The sequence below is a fragment of the Moschus berezovskii genome, chromosome 14 (assembly GCF_049115385.1).
Source record: "Moschus berezovskii isolate FMDL1 chromosome 14, NW_MosBer_1.0, whole genome shotgun sequence".
Classification (NCBI taxonomy): Eukaryota; Metazoa; Chordata; class Mammalia; order Artiodactyla; family Moschidae; genus Moschus; species Moschus berezovskii.
Window position 1 is genome coordinate 18,968,296 of NC_142473.1, and position 19,141 is coordinate 18,987,436.

Consider the following 19,141-nt stretch of genomic DNA (forward strand, 5'->3'; position numbering starts at 1 on the left):
ATAGGCTTTGCCATAGAGTTGCTTCAAGAACTACAAGTATAGCTCAGGGTGCCGGTCCCCAGTATAGAGCAGATTCTCAAGAAATGTTACTGCCTCTCTTTACTCCACTCCCGTAAGAGATTCTCATATCACAGCCATGGCATTTGGGCAAAACCTAAATGTTGGTCAAAGATAGTGAAACAAGAGAGTGCAAGGCAGTAGCTTTAGCAGCTACCAAACTGGGTGGCCTTGAGTATGTTTTTCACCTGGGTAACTGAGTGACAACCACTTGGAAGATAATTGACTCTTTCTACCTCTTATCGGGTCTTTGAGATAGGTACTGTTATCCTCCTGGTTACAGATAAGGACAATGGCTATTAGAAAGTTAGGAAGTTCCCCAAGATCACATACCTTGTGTTTTAATCACAGCCTGATTAAAACTTGAGGTCTTTTTGCAGTTTATGGTTCCTAGCACCATATCTCCAGATCTTCAGGTCTAAAATGGCATCTTCAAATCTTTTCCTCTAAATACGTAGTGATTTATTATCTAATTCCTTCAAAAAAAATGTGAGATTCTACTATGCTAGATATGGCTTCCCTAGTGGTTCAGACAGTAAAGAATCTGCCTGCAGTGCAGGAGACTGGGGTTCGATCCCTAGGTCGGGAAGATCCCCTCAAGAAAGGAATGGCAACCCACTCCAGTACTCTTGCCTGCAGAATTCTATGGACAGAGGAGCTGGAGGGCTACAGTCCACAGGGTCGCAGAGTCCAACACCGCTGAGTGACTAACACACTATGCTAGCTAGAGTTGAGTGATTTTGAGAAGAATAAAATGTGGAATTTAAGATCTATGTGGACACACATAATAATAACACAAGATAGAAGCAGGGACAGTCCACAAGGGGCTCTAGAAAAAGGCCTCAGGGACTTTAGAAGAGAAAAGAATTGGTCTTGCTGAGCAGGTGAAAAGAGACTTCCTAGTGAAGGAAGAGCCTGATCTAGACCTCAACTGTCTACTGAGTGTCCAAAGCAGCAGACTCTCCTTCTCAGGGGATAAAACTCCTGAGCTAATTCTGCTTCTCCATTCAGGTTGAGAGAACCCCTCTGTGAATTGAGAACTTGCTATTATTTTGGACAATTTGACCATAATAAAGTATACTTTAAAATGCTTGCTTTAAAAGGCCGTGACATTTAAGGTTCAGTTCATCTAAATTCTTCAATTCATCATCTTTGTCATTTCTTCCATAAATCATGGACACATGGACATCCAAATAATACAGAGACCTCACCATCAAACTTCTCCTCTTGACTAGTGGAGGGCACAGGCTTTGGATTTCAAACCCTTGACACTAAACAGAGCTCTGCTTGTTTAGTAGAAGTCATACTATGGCAACAGCAAACACAAAGATATTCAGTATTTGCCAGGCATGGTGTTAAGTGCTTTACACATTATTTTCATTTAATAAGTTCAATCACTCTATGAGGCAGATACTATTAATATTTCCATTTTGCAGATGAAACTCCAAGACATTAAATAATTTGCCAAAGGTCATCCAAGCTAGTAAGAGTCAGAACCCAGGAATAAACTGACAAAGCCTGGTTCGGGCTCATCACCACTATTCCACATGGCCTCATTCTATGCTGACCCAGATTGATTTACCTGGTTTAAAACCAATGAAAGAAGAAAAACTTGCATAATTCTAATATTTGGGGAAAACTCAAAGTATGTTTTTTGTCTGTTCATTTGTTTTACTGTAAACTTTTGGTTCAATGCATAGTCATAGGCCTCAATTGTGTAGGCTTAGAAAAATTACTCTAAAAATATTTACATTGCTATTTTCCTGACTAAAAATGTAAATAAAGGTCTTGAAGTAATATTTTTAAACACAGAAGAGACTAAAAAAGAAAAATCACTTATGAAGTAACCCCTGTTTACACTTTGGAGTATTTTGTGCTTAATTATTTTTTCTCATGTAGAGCTCCAGCTTTGCCTTCTAGATATACATGTTAGGGATAATGCTACACCCAGTTTAGAATCTTGATCTTTGTCCATATTGTACCTTGTTACTAAAAATTCTTCAGAAGCCTCATTTTGAGGACAGGAAAATATTTCACCAAATGTATATTATTTGATTCATTTAATCAAACTTCAGTTTTAAGCATTCAGACTGCTTCTATTTTCCTAATTAAAATAAATGCTTCAATAAACATCTACAAACATTACTACAACTGATAAAAATGTATGTATTGTGTATCAGTAGCTCAGGGGCAAAGATTCCACCTACAGTGCGGAGACATGGAGATGTGGGTTCAATCCCTGGGTTGGGAAGGTCCCCTGGAGAAGGGAATGGCAACCCACTCCAGTATTCTTGCCTGGAGAATCCCATGGACAGAGAAGCCTGGTGGGCTACAGTCCATGGAGTCTCAAAAGAGTCGGACAGGACCGAGAGACTAAACAACAACAAAAAAACCTCTAGATAACAGTTTTATAGCTGATATTACTTTCTTCGGCTTTGTTAAGGTTATATCAGACTTGATTAGCTAATTAATTAATTCCACAAATACTAAAATGTCTATCATGTGCCAGCTGCAGTTTAGGAGCTGACTGTACTATGGTGTTACTGGGTCACAGGGGAGGACTATGGTTAAGAATCTTGATTCGTGGGCCCAGTGCTTCACTCAAAACGTTGTCCTAGTCATTGATCCTACGTGAGCTGTTTGACAGCTTGCATTTCACCGAATCCTATATGGATTAAGAATCATATCTTCCAGTTTGAAAGAGGATAATTATATTTCGTTGTTGCCTCTGTATTTCTTTGATGTTGAAAGAGATTATCCCTTCTGGCATATTTATTGCTCACAGATGTCGGTTTTTAAATTCTTGTTCAGGCCTAACCTAATTGAAGAAACTTCTCATTTCATATTTCTTTATAGCCTGAGAAAACGTTAAAATGCTCCCTGAGAGCCTTAATGTTGCCTTTTAGTACTCATAATAGTCAAGGTCAGGCTTTTAATGCAACTAGCTCTCAGCAATCTGGATTATTGCAAAACATCAAAAATGGGCCCCTTGTATGAAGTGAACACTTAGGATTGCCAGGACCAGGGACATTAAACAAATTTGGGCAGAAGCATAAAATCTGTTGGTCTCTTGTCTGAAGGAAGTTAACTGTCTTAATAGTTGGTGTTCTTTCTACAAAATATTTTTTAAATCTTGGTTTTCTCTCTAAGGTTAGTTAATACACTAGCATAAAAATTAGCATAGTAACATCAGTTAATGGAACATGCATTTCACTGAATCTTACTTGCATAAAGTATCTCTAAGTACTTTAGAAGGATTTTCACAGTGTCTTCTCAGAAATGAATGGCATCCCTTTTCCTTTGCCATATTCTACTAGTTAGAAGCAAGTATTTCCAGCTCACACCCAAGTGATCACACGAGAACTTGATTATTGAAAGGTGGAGACTGTTGGGGACTATCTCAGAGGCTGCCATCACACTCTATCCTTTACAGCTTTTTAAAAATAATTTTATTTATTTATCTTTTGGCTATGCTGGGTCTTCGTTGCTACATGGCCTTTTCTCTAGTTGCAGACAGCAGGGGCTACTCTTGAGAGGTGGTGCGTGGGCTTTTCATTGCAGTGGCCTCCCTTGCTGAGCAGAGGCTCTAGGGCACATGGGCTTCAGTAGTTGCAGCCCGTGGGTTCTAGAGCACAGGCTTAGAAGTTGCGGTGCACGGGCTTAGTTGCTCCGCAGCTTGTGGGATCTTCCTATATCAGGGATCAAACCTGTGTCCCCTGCACTGGCAGATGGATTCTCTACCATTGAGCCACCAGGGAAACCCTATCCTTTACAGTTTCATTTTCTTCAATACACTTATTGTCAGCTAGAATTATTTGCTTATGTTTTTTATTGTCTATCTCCCGTCTCTAAACCGTAAGCTCCATAAGGTCAGGGGGTTTGCCACATTATCTTCAGAACCTCAACTGTAATGATATATAGTACGTTTTAAATAAATATTTTTGGTTAATTAATTAATTAATCTGATAAACTAGACTCGACTGAGAAAGCAGTTGTTCGGTGGTCAAAAGCAAAGTCTGTTAAATCAAATGGTGGTGGTGATTTAGTCGCTAAGTCATGTCTGACTCTTTTGCAACCCCATAGACTGTAGGCTGCCTGGCTCCTCTGTCCATGGGATTTCCCAGACAAGAATACTGGCGTGGGTTGCCATTTCCTTCTCCAGGGGATCTTCCCAACCCAGGGATCGAACCGGGATCTCCTGCATTTCAGACAGATTCTTTACCGACTGAGCCACTAGGGAAGCCGCTAAATTCCTGTCTTTGCCACTCACTAACTGTAAACTTGGGTTCATTTCCTCAATGTCCTTATCTGGAAAATGGGAATAATAATATCTACCTAAATTATAGGTAAATTCTGATAACTTTACTTTAATTGTATATAGAGATATGAAATATCATATATACCCACTTTATATCACATTGTATGTATTTTATTGTATTATATATATGGCATATATATTTAATAGCACATATATTTTATACTATATATTTTATGTAGTATGTATTTATATATATATTTTTATGTTTATTTTATATGTTTTATCTATATATATAAAGACAGAGAGAGAGAGTTCTTGGTACACCGTAAACATCCAGTACATGGTCGTTATCACTACAGGTATTACAATTCAAAAGATGAATCTCCTGACCTCTGGGAAACTCAACCCAGCATCTGATGCTCTACCCTGGGCCTCTTTGCTCGCAAGACCTGCCTGGAGAAGAGGGTGTGTGTCCTTCCCCACACTCACTGAGGGTCTTGTTTGGCCAAACTTAGCCATAGAGAAGGAGAAAGGGGAGCCTCCCAAAGGAGAGACCCACATTGCATGGAGCTCATTTCTAGTTTCACTCCAGTTCCTGGCCATCACCCTCAGGCTAGACTGCTGACCCTCATCGTGAATTTGTGCCAACCCCTCTGCCCTCCTTCACTCTGGGACTCTAGTGACCGAGGAGAGGCCCTGCCCTGAAGCTCCCAGTGTTGCCCGGGGTGTGGGAGTTAGCTGTGTCTGACCCCAAGCAAAGGCACAAGCACACCTTTTGACCAACTGAACTAAACTGCCATGATCACAATCTGATGAAACAAGGAAAATCAATCAAATTAGGGTTAACCTTTTCTACTTACTGCAAACGATTCAGAGTTTCACACTAAGCAAGGGAAATCCACCCACACATATATGGTAATAAGGTGTCCATTATGTGTCTGTTCATCTACTCCACAACCATTTGCTTGGTACCATGTGCAAAGCAGATTCATAGATGGGAGAAAGGATATTATAAAATCTTGACAGAGCACCACAGGAACTGGGAGGGAACTCCTAATTTTGGATAGTTATATAGGGGGAAAAAAAAACACATTGAAATGGGTCTTGAGGAATAACAGATTCCTTTCTTCAATTCATACTTATTAAGCTCTTACTCTATGCTAAGGAAAGTACAAGGTAACAGAGAGAAATGGTGAATAAGACACAGTTCCTGCCTTCAAATTGCTCATGGTCTTGTGGAGAATCAAAGGGTAGGTGGAAAGTCTCTGGGGAGCAGATGGGTGCAGGAGTTTAGGAAAGGGAAGTCCATGGCTTGTTTAGTACTGTAGGCTGGTTAGAATATATGAAATGTGGGGTGTGTGGAACTCAGTGGGAGTCGATGGGAGAGGTTTGGTCTGGTCGTGAAGAGCCTCACACCAGCCTAAGGACTTTTAACGGTATTCTCTAGGCAAAGTCAGGCTGTAGAAAGTGTGTACAGGGGAATGATGTTATTGGATCTGTGTCTACAAAGAACCCTCAGCCACTTGCATTAATGTATAGGTTGCCAGGGACAATAGTGTTCCAATTTTCCAAGAAAGCAGTGACGGCCTGACCTCAGACATGGTCACGTGTAGGGAGAGATGGGGAAGGACTCAAGAACTAGATTAGGAGAAGAAAAGCTATCACCTGTTGGGGAAAACTACCTAGTCTCAAAGGACATTAGAGTTCTTTTAAACCACATGCGTGCATGCTTAGCTACTACATCATATCATACTCTTTGCAACCCCATGGGTGATAGCCCACTGTTCATGGGCTATAGGCTCCTCTGTCCATGGGATTTCCCAGGCAAGAATACTGGAGTAGGTTGCCATTTCCTTCTCTGGGAGATCTTCCTGAACCAGAGATCGAACCCATGACTCTTGCATTGGCAGGTGGATTCTTTACTAATAAGGTAGCAGGGAAGCCCTTTGAATCATCTATTCCATCTCTATTTCATGGATTAGAAAACCTTCTTCCAGAAATGTCGACAACTTGCCCAAGCACGCAGCTGCCAGTTTTATCCAGTCTAAAGTGACATCAGTAATTTTGGTTAATGCCACACACCTTAGTTTCTTAGGGCTGCTGCAACAAAGTACCTCAAGCTAGGTGCCTTAAAACAACAAATTTATCACGTCACATTTCTGGAAGCTAGATTGTGACTGAAGTCAAGGTGCCAGCAGAGCTGTACTCCCTCCAAAACTTGTAGAATGCGATTTCCTGGCAATCTTTAGTGTTTCTTGGCTTGTGGATGAAGCACTCCAATTCTCTGTCTTCTAATTGCATTTTCCCTGTACTGTCTGTCTTTACACTGTTGTTGTCTTATAAGGACACCACATATATTTGATAAGGGACTAGCTTTGCTCCAGGATGACTTCACTTAATTTAACTAATTATGTCTGTTGCTGTTTAGTTGCTAAGTCGTGTCTGACTCTTTTGTGACCCTATGGATTATAGCCTGCCAGGCTCCTCTGTCCATGGGATTCTCCAGGCAAGAATATTGGAGTGGGTTTCCATTTCCTTCTCCAGGGGCTCTTCCCAACCCGGGATAGAACCCATGTCTCTTGTGTCTCCTGCATTGGCAGGAGGATTCTTTACCACTGAGCCACCTGGGAATCAAGTTACAGCTGTAATTAACCTATTGCCAAATAAGATTGCATTCTGAAGTACTGGGGGTTAGGATTTCAACATATTTTCGACATATTTGGAGGAGGACGACAGGATTCAACCTATAACCCCATATCAAATTGTTCTGACACAAACTGGCACTCGGAATAAACTGGCTTCCCTGCACCTAAATACAGGGAAAGATTTGCTTTCCCTGTGTGCATGTGTACAGAGGTTCAGTCAATCAAAAACAGGCAAGTCTGGACTCTTGGTTAAAGCATAGCTGCAATTTTACCCATTTTTTCTCTGCTTGGATTTGAAATGACTGTAATAGCAGAGAAAGGTCAGGAGAGCTCACATTTCTGTTTCACTGTTTCCCGATTCAGTATCTCCACTCTACTGTTCAGAGCTTTCCCTAATCTCTGAGCTTCACTCACGAGCTATCAGTTTCCCTCTCTGTAAAGTGGGAAGAAGGTGTCTTCTCATTACCTTCTCTCTGGTGCAATAAACCTCAAGGGAACAGAAAATCTACAGCATTTTATCTTAGACAGCAAATGCATTTTTCAAGAGAAAGGCCCTGTTGAAATAATAGAATGTTACCATTTCTGTAGTCTTCTTGACTGCTGACTAAAGAGGAACCAAAGAGTCTAAAATAGCTGATTTAGTCTCACCCAGGAAATACATCCCCCACCCCAACTTCCTCCTGCCTTCGCCTCCAGGCATCACAGCTGCTCTGACCTCTAACCTGCCCTGGGGTTTTCACACCCCCTGAGACTCCCAGTCTGTCCCAGTCGGCAGAAATCTTTTCTAAACTCCCAGGAGCATGTTCCCTTCAGGAATACCAGATGAAGAAGGGAATGAACAGGATGGGGTCAGATACTTGACAGTTTTATCTTTCTTGCCAAGAGTGTCAGGCCTTTCTAGAAGGATTAGAAAGCCCACTAAATTCATCTCAAGACTTCCGAAAAGTGAAACTTAGATCACACTAAAGCCACCTTCATTTAGAGTTTGGGATCATTCAAACAGATCCTGGACTGAAATTTAATTTCACCCTAGGATTTGCTGAGCAAATTAATGCTAGAGTGTAAACAAGGCTTCCCAAGTAAGCCTGAGTCTGTAAAGAACGACCTGCTTTCAAGGCTTGGAAACAATCCTTTTTCATGCTAATTACAAACCCTCCGGTATTTGTGAAAGCCAGTCCCTCTGGGATTTCTATTTGCCAACAAGTTGTTTATTTCCAGTGTAAAGGGGGCGGTGGGTCTATGAATTATTGAGTAGCTACAACGTGCTTGCCTGTGCTTAGTACGAGATTGTTTCTCTTCTCTGCCATCCTTGGAGCTACGCCTTGCCCCAGTCTGCACCTGTGGAAGGGAGCTTTGGCCCTCCAGGGCAAAGCTGGTAAGTCCTGGAACTGGGATTCAACCCTGCATGAGACTGATCCCCAGAACCCATGTGCCTTCCTCCAGCAGCACCACCCTTTGGACATGTTAGGTCTGCCTTTCTCTAAAATATATTTCAGAATGGCTTGCCCCTAATTAGCCCTAATTAGCTAGCTTTTGTAAACTCTGTCTTCATTTCAGTAATGAGGGGAAAAAGAAGAGGCATTCATCCAAGAAGCAAGCTGTGGAAGGAAAGAGGTCGTGGCAGGTCTGGGCTTATAAATCCTAGTCCATGCTCCTTCCTGATACCGATGACTCTGAAAGGAGAGAAGGTGGAAAATCACTCCTTGGTTACATATTATTTTGAGTTAGGGAAGATGTTTCCTCCAGTCACAGGAGACAGTCGTCTGGCCTTAGGACAGAGTCAGTGTAGACCATCCTCGGATAGGGCATGCTGGGTAGGTGAGGAGCCTGCCTGGGAAGTGTAAGAAAAAGACTGCGATGCTGGGTGGGGAGGTTTAACCTTCTGAGCCTTTTTCCAGGACTGCTGTCACTGTCTACTAAGGTCAGAAAACCAACAAAATGCCAGGAGATAACCACATGTTCTCAGCAGTACCACAAAGCTCTACCCTCCCCAGGGTGAGCCCATTTCTGCAAGTCACCTCATCCATCACCTTCCCACTTATGCTTATTTTTAAAGCATACACAAAACACATTTTAGTGCAATTAGAGAACTGGAGCCTTTGACCCAGAAATGAAACAGCTGTTGACTTCCAGACTGCTTGTCACTGGAGAGGAGACTTGAAACCTAAGAAGCAAGCTCAAGCTCTGTAAGGTACAGTATTCACCTGTATATATAGCTCACGGGCCAAGAGCCGCCCCGCAGCACATAATGCATGAAATGAAGCAGGTTTCAAACAATTATAAGGCATACCATAGAAATCAAGCTTTTAAAATACTTATTAATTCTGAATTTTTAATTGCCGAAAATACTCGCAGGAAAGCATAGCTATGACTCTTATATGACCCAGAGGACTGGCCATTTGGATGCGAATAATCTTAACGGCCTGCACCCCCATTGGTATCCTTTCAGCTGAGGAGTCGTTCCGTCTCAGCTTCAAGTGTACAGGAAGTGTAAACAGCCTCTGCGCTTCAGACCTGAGGTTGCTTTGCTAGGAGACCGTTGAGCAGAACCCCAGCGCGCTCTGATTCATGCCGCCTCCTGATTGGCGGGCCTCCGGCCGCTGACGTCATCCTGTTGCTAGGTGGAAAACTTCTTCCGCACCTCCCTCAACGCTGACTTGGAGGGGACGGTGTACCCAGCGTGAAATCAGATTACAGCTCTAACGCAATTAGAAGACCTGTTTGTGCGATCGTTCCAGCTCCCTTAGGCCTCTTAGACGATAGCGTGCTTCCCCATGCCCCGCCACCTCGCCACCTCTTTTGTGTGGCGCTGTGTCCTCCAGGCCACCCAACCCCCAGCACCCTCTAGAACACCGTTTTCCTTTGAGTATAGGTGTAAGGTGTTTTAAACATCTCCCAGTTGAGGCTGGCTTTCTGACTGGTTTGCTGCTGCTGCTAAGTCACTTCAGTCGTGTCCGACTCTGTGCGACCCCACAGACGGAAGCCCACCAGGCTCCCCCGTCCCTGGGATTCTCCCGACAAGAACGTTTCCCTTTATCAACAGATTTGAAGAATGTCCTTACTCGCTATAATGATTGTGAAGTAGTGCTTTGGACGTTTATAATAAACCCTTTCTAGTTTTCAGTTTTTCTCCTAGTATTCTGTGAGGCACAGATAACCAAGGGAAATGAAGGCTCATTTGTCTCTTGCCCTTTACAGTTTGCAAAGCCCCTTTTATGTACATCGTCTATTTGTCCATCACGGCAACATGAATGAGGTGCTGTGTGCATGCTCAATTGTGTCTGACTCTGCGACCCTTTGGATTGTAGCCAATCAGGCTCCTCTGTCCAAGTGATTTTTTAGGCAAGAATACTGGAATGGATTGCCATGTCCTCCTCCAGGGGATCTTCTCCACCTAGAGATGGAACCAGCATCTCCTGTACCTCCTGCATTGCAGGCAGCTTATTTATCCACTCAGCCATTGGGTTTTATTACTTCCTCTATTTGATAGATTAGGAAACAAGCCTCCAAATATAAAATTCTTTGTCAGCTACGTGGCCCATCCATGACAAGGTGGGGACTCAAACCCAGACTTTCGGATCCTTGTTTCTAGTTCTTCCCACTCAGACATAGCCTATTTTGGTCCTGGGAATTTAAGCGGTTTGCAAAAGCCAGTGCAGAGTAAGGGGCTAAACCAGTGCCAGGATCCAGCGGTCCCCTCTCCTCATACAGGGCCTTTTCTCCTAGACCTCTTGCTAGCTCTCAAGAGTTTCCTTAAAGATGTTCTTAGATACACTTTATTTTAGAAATCTCTAGGCTTTCACAGGCTTTTACTTATTAAGTGCAGCTTTGAAGGGGAAAAAAATAGAAGGCTAATAATTTAGATGCACATTTGCATACATTACATAAGGCTTCTATAAGGGGTAAGATTCTCTAGTTGGAGGCTTATTTTATCTTTTAATAGAATGACTTTGACAGAGCAGAAATAGCAGGCTTAGTACCCAGCTCAGGCACTTAGATGTCAGAGACGCTTTTGCCCTGACAAGTGGGACTCTTCCTCATCTCTGAAGAGACACTGGACTTCTCTTGTCCATCTCCAGCTGAGATGATTAATTGCCCTTTGCTTGGCTTTCAGTTTGCCTGGCACAAATTTCTCTTTCATCTCATTCATTGCTCCAAAACCTTCTCTCTTCAACTTTTCATACCCGTTTGAAATAGTTCAGTTTCCCCCAGTTACTTTTACATAAGCAGACCAGTCCTGCCATGGAGCCAAACCACATCTGATTTGCTCAGGTGAAAATTCTGCCTCACCCATCCTTATTTTTCAGTGAGAGTGAATCCTTCAACAAAAGACAGGTGAAAATGTTGGAGGAGGGAATTGTGGGGGTGAGGGGCACAGATGACTCAGACATGAAAGTGTAGGTTTTTCATCTTCTCTCTTGATCTTTGTGGCTGCAGCCTCCAAACACATACATTTCACAACTGACACAGCTGGTTTCATGGACTTTGCATGCTTCCATCATCTTCCCAAGAGTTGCCTTCTTTCCTTTTGGGGACACTGTGGGGCTGTGTGTCTTCCTCCATCTTCCTGTCTCTCGCTTGCTGGGTATGACTGATACACACACGTCACTCTCGATTTCAGCAAAATGCTCTCTCAGTAACTATTTGTTTCACACTGCTCACATGTTCACGCTTTCACTGCCTGTGGAGGTACAAAACTATTGATTTTTGTCTCGGTGTGTTATTTTAAGGTAATGAATAATTTTTCATATTGAAAAAATAGCATTTCACTCTTACGGACTCTCCAGAGTGAACCAAGACAGTTCTTACATCCGGATCTCCCCTCTCTGTTCCATGAACACATCATACCTTCGCTTCTGCTGTCCTTTTGCCCGAAATGTATGTCTTTAAAAACGCACAGTTAAGGCTCAGCCAGTGTTGGGGCGGCGGGGGTGGGGAATGCTATGGCTACAAAGCTAGTTATATGGTAAAGCTAAAATGGGATTCCAGCCTCAATTATTCAACGAAAATTTTCTTGATGAAGTAATACATTGTTGTTGTTCAGTCACCCAGTCGTGTCTAGCTCTTTGCAACACCATGGACTGTAGCATGCTAGGCTTCCCTGTTTCCTCGCCATGTCCTGGAGTTTTCCCAAGTTCGTGTTCATTCATCAGTGATGCCGTCCAGCCATCTAATCCTCTGACACCCTCTTCTCCTTCTGCGCTTAATCTTCCCCAGCATCAGGGACTTTTCCAATGAGTCTGCTGTGCGCATCAGGTGCCCAGAATACTGGAGCTTCAGCTTCAGCATCAGTCCTTCCAGTGAATATTCAGGGTTGATCTTCCTCAAGATTGACTGCTTTGATCTCCTTGCTTTCCAAGGGACTTTCAGAAGTCTTGTCCAGCACCGCAGTTTGAAGGCATCAATTCTTTGCAATTCTGCCTTGTTTACAGTCCAGCTCGCACAACCATACCTGACCGCTGGGAAGACCATAGCCTTGACTATACAGACCTTTGTCGGCAGAGTAATGTCTCTGCTTTTCAACACACTGTCTAGGTTTGTCGTCGCTTTCCTGGCAAGAAGCAATTGTCTTCTGATTTCATGGCTGCAGTCACTGTGCACAGTGATTTTGAAGCCCAAGAAGAGGAAATCTCTCACTACTTCTGCCTTTTCCCCCTCTGTCTGCCATGCAGTAATGGGGCCAGATGTCATGATCTTAGTTTCTTTAATATTTAGTTTTAAGCCAGATCTTTCACTCTCATCAGGAGGCTCTTAGTTCCTCTAAATGCTATGGCCACATAGCTAGTTATATGGTGGTTAAAGCTAAAAATGTGATTCCAACCTCACTTAATTATTCAACGAATATTTTCTTGATAAAGTGTAATACATTAATGTAGGTTAAAGATTTGTATTATATCCATTCAGTTCCAGAGCCTTGAGCATGAAAGTCCTCTCCTGGGATCCTAGGAGTCAGAATCATTCCCCTCCCTCTTCTCCCACTCCTGCCATCCCCATTCAGCCTTTCACTCTCCGTTGGGAGAGTCATTTTGCCCAGAAAGTGACAGAATCAGGTCCACAAGTATAACGTTCCAAGCTAGACATTCTCAAAGGGCACTTCTAGCACAGCACTCTAAACTCTCTGGGCCCTTTGCAGAATTGTGTGTGCTGGGTTAAGAGTCTGGGCCCTGGAATTAGAACTCTTTCAGACCTCAGCTCTCCACACACCAGGAGCCTGGGAGGAGGGACAGAAACCAATATAAATGAGTATAAGCAATTTCAGTTCAGTTCAGTCGCTCAGTCGTGTCCAACTCTTTGCAACCCCATGAGCCACAGCACACCAGGCCTCCATCTCCATCACCAAACCCAGAGTCTACCCAAACCCATGTCCACTGAGTCAGTGATACCATCCAAACACCTCATCCTTTGTCGTCCCCTTCTCCTCTTGCCGTCGATCATTGCCAGCATCAGGATTTTTTCAAATAAGTCAGCTCATCGCATCAGGTGGCCAAAGTATTGGAGTTTCAGCTTCAACATCAGTCCTTCCAATGAACACCCAGGACTGATCTCCTTTAGGATGGACTGGGTGGATCTCCTTGAAGTCCAAGGAACTCTCAAGAGTCTTGTCCAACACCACTGTTCAAAAGCATCAATTCTTAGGCGCTCAGCTTTCTTTATAGGCCAACTCTCACATCCATACACGACTACTGGAAAAATCATAGCCTTGACTAGACAGACCTTTGTTGACAAAGTAATGTCTCTGCTTTTTAATATACTATCTAGGTTGGTCATAACTTTCCTTCCAAGGAATAAGCATCTTTTAATTTCATGCCTGCAATCAGCATCCACAGTGATTTTGGAGCCCAGAAAAATAAAGTCAGTCACTGTTTCCACTGTTTCCCCATCTATTTGCCATGAAGTGATGGGACCGGATGCCATGATCTTAGTTTTCTGAATGTTGAGCTTTAAACCAACTTTTTCACTCTCCACTTTCACTTTCATCAAGAGGCCTTTGAGTTCCTCTTCACTTTCTGCCATAAGGGTGGTATCATCTGCATATCTCAGGTTATTGATAGTTCTCCTGGCAATCTTGATTCCAGCTTGTGCTTCATCCAGCCCAGTGTTCCTCATGATGTACTCTGCATATAAGTTAAATAAGCAGAATGACAATATACAGCCTTGACGTATTCCTTTTCCTATTTGGAACCAGTCTGTTGTTCCATGTCCAGTTCTAACTGTTGCTTCCTGACCTGCATACAGGTTTCTCAAGAGGCAGGTCAGGTGGTCTGGTATTCCCATCTCTTTCAGAATGTTCCACAGTTTCTTGTGATCCACACAGTCAAAGGCTTTGGCATAGTCAATAAAGCAGAAGTAGATGTTTCTCTGGAACTCTCTTGCTTTTTTGATGATCCAGCGAATGTTGGCAATTTGATCTCTGGTTCCTCTGCCTTTTCTAAAACCAGCTTGAACATCTGGAATTTCCCAGTTCATATATTGCTGAAGCCTGACTTGGGAGAATTTTGAGCATTACTTTACTAGCGTGTGAGATGAGTGCAATTGTGCAGTAGTTTGAGCATTCTTTGGCGTTGCCTTTCTTTGGGATTGGAATGAAAACTGACCTTTTCCAGTCCTGTGGCCACTGTGGAGTTTTCCAAATTTGCTGACCTATTGAGTGCAGCACTTTCACAGCATCATCTTTCAGGATTTGAAATAGTTCAGCTGGAATTCCATCACCTCCACTAGCTTTGTACGTAGTGATGCTTTCTAAGGCCCACTTGACTTCACATTCCAGGATGTCTGGCTCTAGGTGAATGATCACACCATTGTGATTATCTCAGTCGTGAAGATCTTTTTTGTATAGTTCTTTTGTGTATTCTTGCCACCTTTTCTTAATATCTTCTGCTTCTGTTAGGTCCCTACCATTTCTTGGAGTACAGAATGAAGCAGGGAAAAGGCTAATAGAGTTACAAGAGTGCAAAGAGAATGCACTGGTCATAGCAAAAACTCTCTTCCAACAACACAAGAGAAGACTCTACACATGGACATCACCAGATATTCAACACCGAAATCAGATTGATTATATTCTCTGCATTCAAAGATGGAGAAGCGCTATACAATCAGCAAAAACAAGACTGGGAGCTAACTGTGGCTCAGATCATGAACTCCTTATTGCAAAATTCAGACTGAAATTGAAGAAAGTGGGGAAAACCACTAAACCATTCAGGTACGACCTAAATCAAATCCCTTATGACTATACAGTGGAAGTGAGAAATAGATTTAAGGGACTAGATCTGATAGAGTGCCTGATGAACTATGGACAGAGGTTCATGACATTGTACAGGAGACGGGAATCAAGACCATCCCCAAGAAAAAGAAATGCAAAAAAACAAAATGGCTCTCTGAGGAGGACTTACAATTAGCTGTGAAAAGAAGAGATGGGAAAAACAAAGGAGAAAAGGAAAGATATACCCATTTGAATGCAGAGTTCCAAAAAATAGCAAGGAGAGATAAGAAAGCCTTCCTCAGTGATCAATGCAAATAAATAGAGAAAAACAATAGAATGGGAAAGACTAGAGATAAGCAATTTAATCTCCCCCATTTGTGTCTTTTTTGTTAATAAATCAAGGATAGTCATATACATACCTCTTATAAATAAGGATTAAATAAGATAATGCCTATGAAATTCATATTGCAAAACTAGGGTGTGGAATGCAGAAAATTCCCAAAAAAATTACCAAGTATTTTTCTTAATACCATTTTTAAAGATTATGGCCTGTTAACAGTTATTACAAAATATTGGCTATATTCTCCATTTATCTTTGTGGCTTCAGTTCAGTTCAGTTCAGTCGCTCAGTCATGTTCAACTCTCCGCGACCCCATGAATCACAGCACGCCAGGCCTCCCTGTCCATCACCAACTCCCGGAGTACACTCAAACTCATGTCCACAGAGTCGGTGATGCCATCCAGCCATCTCATTCTCTGTTGTCCCCTTCTCCTCCCACCCCCAACCTTTCCCAGCATCAGAGTCTTTTCCAGTGAGTCAACTCGTCGCATGAGGTGGCCAAAGTATTGCAGTTGAAGCTTTAGCATCAGTCCTTCCAGTGAACACCCAGGACTGATCTCCTCCAGAATGGACTGGTTGGATCTCCTTGCAGTCCAAGGGACTCTCAAGAGTCTTCTCCAACACCACAGTTCAAAAGCATCAATTCTTCGGCGATCAGCTTTCTTCACAGTCCAACTCTCGCATCCATACATGACCACTGGAAAAACCATAGCCTTGACTAGACGGACCTTTGTTGGCAAAGTAATGTCTCTGCTTTTTAATATACTGTCAAGGTTGGTCATAACTTTCCTTCCAAGGAGTAAGCGTCTTTTAATTTCATGGCTGCAATCAGCATCTGCAGTGATTTTGGAGCCCCCAAAAATAAAGTCTGACACTGTTTCCACTGTTTTTCCATCTATTTCCCATGAAGTGATGGGACCAGATGCATCTTAGACCTAATAGTTTGTGCCCCCTTCTCCCCACTGGTAACCACTAGTTTGTTCTCTATATCTGTGAATCTGCTTCTTTTTTGTGAGTGTGTTTTATTTTTCAGGTTCCATGTGTAAGTGGTATCATGCAGTACTTTGTCTTTTTCTGTCTGACTTATCTCACTTAGCATAATGTCCTCTAAGTCCATCCATGTTGCTGCAAATGGCAAAATTTCATTCCTTTTTATGTCTGAGTCATATACTTTGGCCACCTTATGCGACGAGTTGACTCACTGGAAAAGAGTCTGATGCTGGGAGGGATTGGGGGTGGGAGGAGACGGGGATGACAGAGAATGAGATGGCTGGATGGCATCACCGACTCGATGGACATGAGTTTGAGTGAACTCCAGGAGTTGGTGATGGACAGGGAGGCCTGGCGTGCTGTGATTCATGGGGTCGCAAAGAGTCGGACACGACTGAGCGACTGAACTGAACTGAACTGAATATTCCATTGTGTGTATACATGTATATATATATATATTTATCTGCATTCTTTTTCCATTCATCTGTTGATTGACATTAGGTTACTTCCATATCTTGGCTATTGTAAGCAGTGCTGTTATGAACACTGATGTGCGTGTATCTTTTTAAATTAGTGTTTTGGGGTTTTATTTTGGGGAGGGGGGAGAGTATATACCCAGGAGATGAATTGCTGGATCATATGGTAGTTCTATTTTTAGTTTTCTGAGAAACCTCCGTACTGTTTTCCACAATGGCTGTACCAATATACATTTCCAGCAAGAGGTTGCCAACTATATTTGTCAAATTGACAGAAATTCAGACACAAAAAGAAAACAATCAAGGTATTAATGAAAACAAATTTCAAAAATGAGTTATCTGTACTGCCCCATGGTTAAAAACGTCAAATGGAAATTCCCTAGTGGCTCAGTGGTTAGGATTCAGTGTTCTTACTGCCAGGCCCTGGGTTTGATCCATACTTGGGAAACTAAGATCTCTCAAGCTGTGCACCATGGCCAGATAAAATAGAGTATAACATGTAGGGATAATATGAAAAACTAGAAATATGTCAATATGATTAACATCAAAGAGAAGGATTTTTTGATTATTCTTATTAATGATTTTTGCCAAATTAAACCATGGCTGTTATTATATTTGGTATATCCATTAAGCAGAGTTCTATTGGCAAAATCCAGCCAATATATTGGGCACTATACCGTATTTTTTCCTAGAGTCTTCCTGTCTTGTGGCTAGAGGTAAGTGTACTTTTTTATAAGAATGCCTGGTACTTGTGAATACTCATATCACAATATGTGTGACATTGCGTTTTCATTTTGATACCTATCTGACTCTCAGTATGGGGCTGACATACCCTGTCCATGAAACTGGGGGATCAATTATGTGTAGAAGTGGTTACATATCTCTTTTCTCCAGATTTCACTGAATCACTTGCTAAATCTCTAGGATAAGCTGAAGACACTAAAAACTTTCATGAAATATCAGGAAATGTTCCATAAAGCAAAGGGTATCATACTATGGTGCCAACTCTGGGGAATCAATGTGAGGCCTTGTTACTGATGCATGTAGAGCTAAGCTGGCCACATACCTGGGAAAGGTCTGGAGGGCTAAACTCTATATTTCAATCCTTGAAATGTATCAAATAGCTTAGCTGTTTCTTCAAATTCATAAAATATTTTATGCAGGCTAAGTCACTGAATAAAGTGTGTATTGAGTTCCCACCATATGCAATACACTGTGCTCAGTGTTGGGAATAGGGTGATGAGTAAAATAGCCCCATAATGATGGTTAGAGAGGTAACAAAATTAAAATGCAATGTTACAAATACTGTAACACTGGCATTCACCAATGCAGTGGGTTCCCATAAAGAGTGCATTTATCTCTAGCTTCAAGATAGAGAGACTCTTCCCAGGGGGAAAAAAAAATACTATAATGAGCCCAAGATGTATTGATCAACTAATCAATAATCACTCAGAAAGGAAACTCTATTATGACCTTGCTAAGAAGCTTAAGGGCCCTCTGACATCTGTCACCAATTTTTAACATAGGATCTTAAGTTTGTTTTTGTTTTTTTTTAAAGGATATGTTCATCGGATCTGCATGTGGCATAAAGTTGAGAGACAGAGCTGAAAAACTGATAACTGAAGCAAGATTTAAAAGAATATCAGTTTGGGAGAATGGCCTGAAATCAAGAAAAATTTAAAATTTTGTATAAAAAATACATAAGAACAGAAAGAGGGAAAGCTGTCTCAGAAGCAGCCTATGTGGGAAGACCTGGGGAATGATTAACCAGAAGTTCTTCTTGGTTTGACTTTAAGCTTCTTTAATAAAGCAAAATATCATTACTAAACTGTGGTATCCTTGAGGGCAGGAATCATATCTCAAATATTGAATAGCCCTCACTTGACTCACATAGGGCTTAACACAGAGTGTGTGCTCCATAAAACTTTCTTAAGTGGGGTCAAAACTGAAGAAGCCCAAAGCAATAGGCTCTGTGAACCAAGGGGCTTTGGTCAGACTATTAGAGCAGGCTATCAACTCTCCTCCTACATACCAGCTTCCTGATACTGCTCTGGGCTTTCTCCTCCAGACTTCTTCTGGCAGTGAAAATCAGACTCAGCTGCATGATCGAGCAGCTGACCTGATCCCCCCTGACTTCCAGCCCCACCTCCCAGGATCCTCCTCCTTCCTTATGTG

At 42.3% G+C, this 19,141-nt stretch overlaps 1 long non-coding RNA gene across 6 annotated transcripts in view; it reads left to right on the plus strand.

The window, feature by feature from the left end:
- Positions 1–18,798, plus strand: part of LOC129554274 (uncharacterized) — a 70,396-nt gene extending 51,598 nt beyond the window's left edge. For 2 of the 6 annotated variants that reach the window (XR_008685578.1, XR_008685580.2), the window contains exons 6-7: positions 14,849–15,160; positions 18,525–18,797. This is a non-coding gene — a long non-coding RNA (uncharacterized LOC129554274). Of the gene's footprint in view, positions 1–14,848; positions 15,161–18,524 lie in introns of all 6 variants that reach the window. The other 4 variants (XR_008685581.2, XR_008685583.1, XR_008685579.1 and 1 more) reach the window with 3 other exon arrangements.
- Positions 18,799–19,141: the final 343 nt, after the last annotated feature.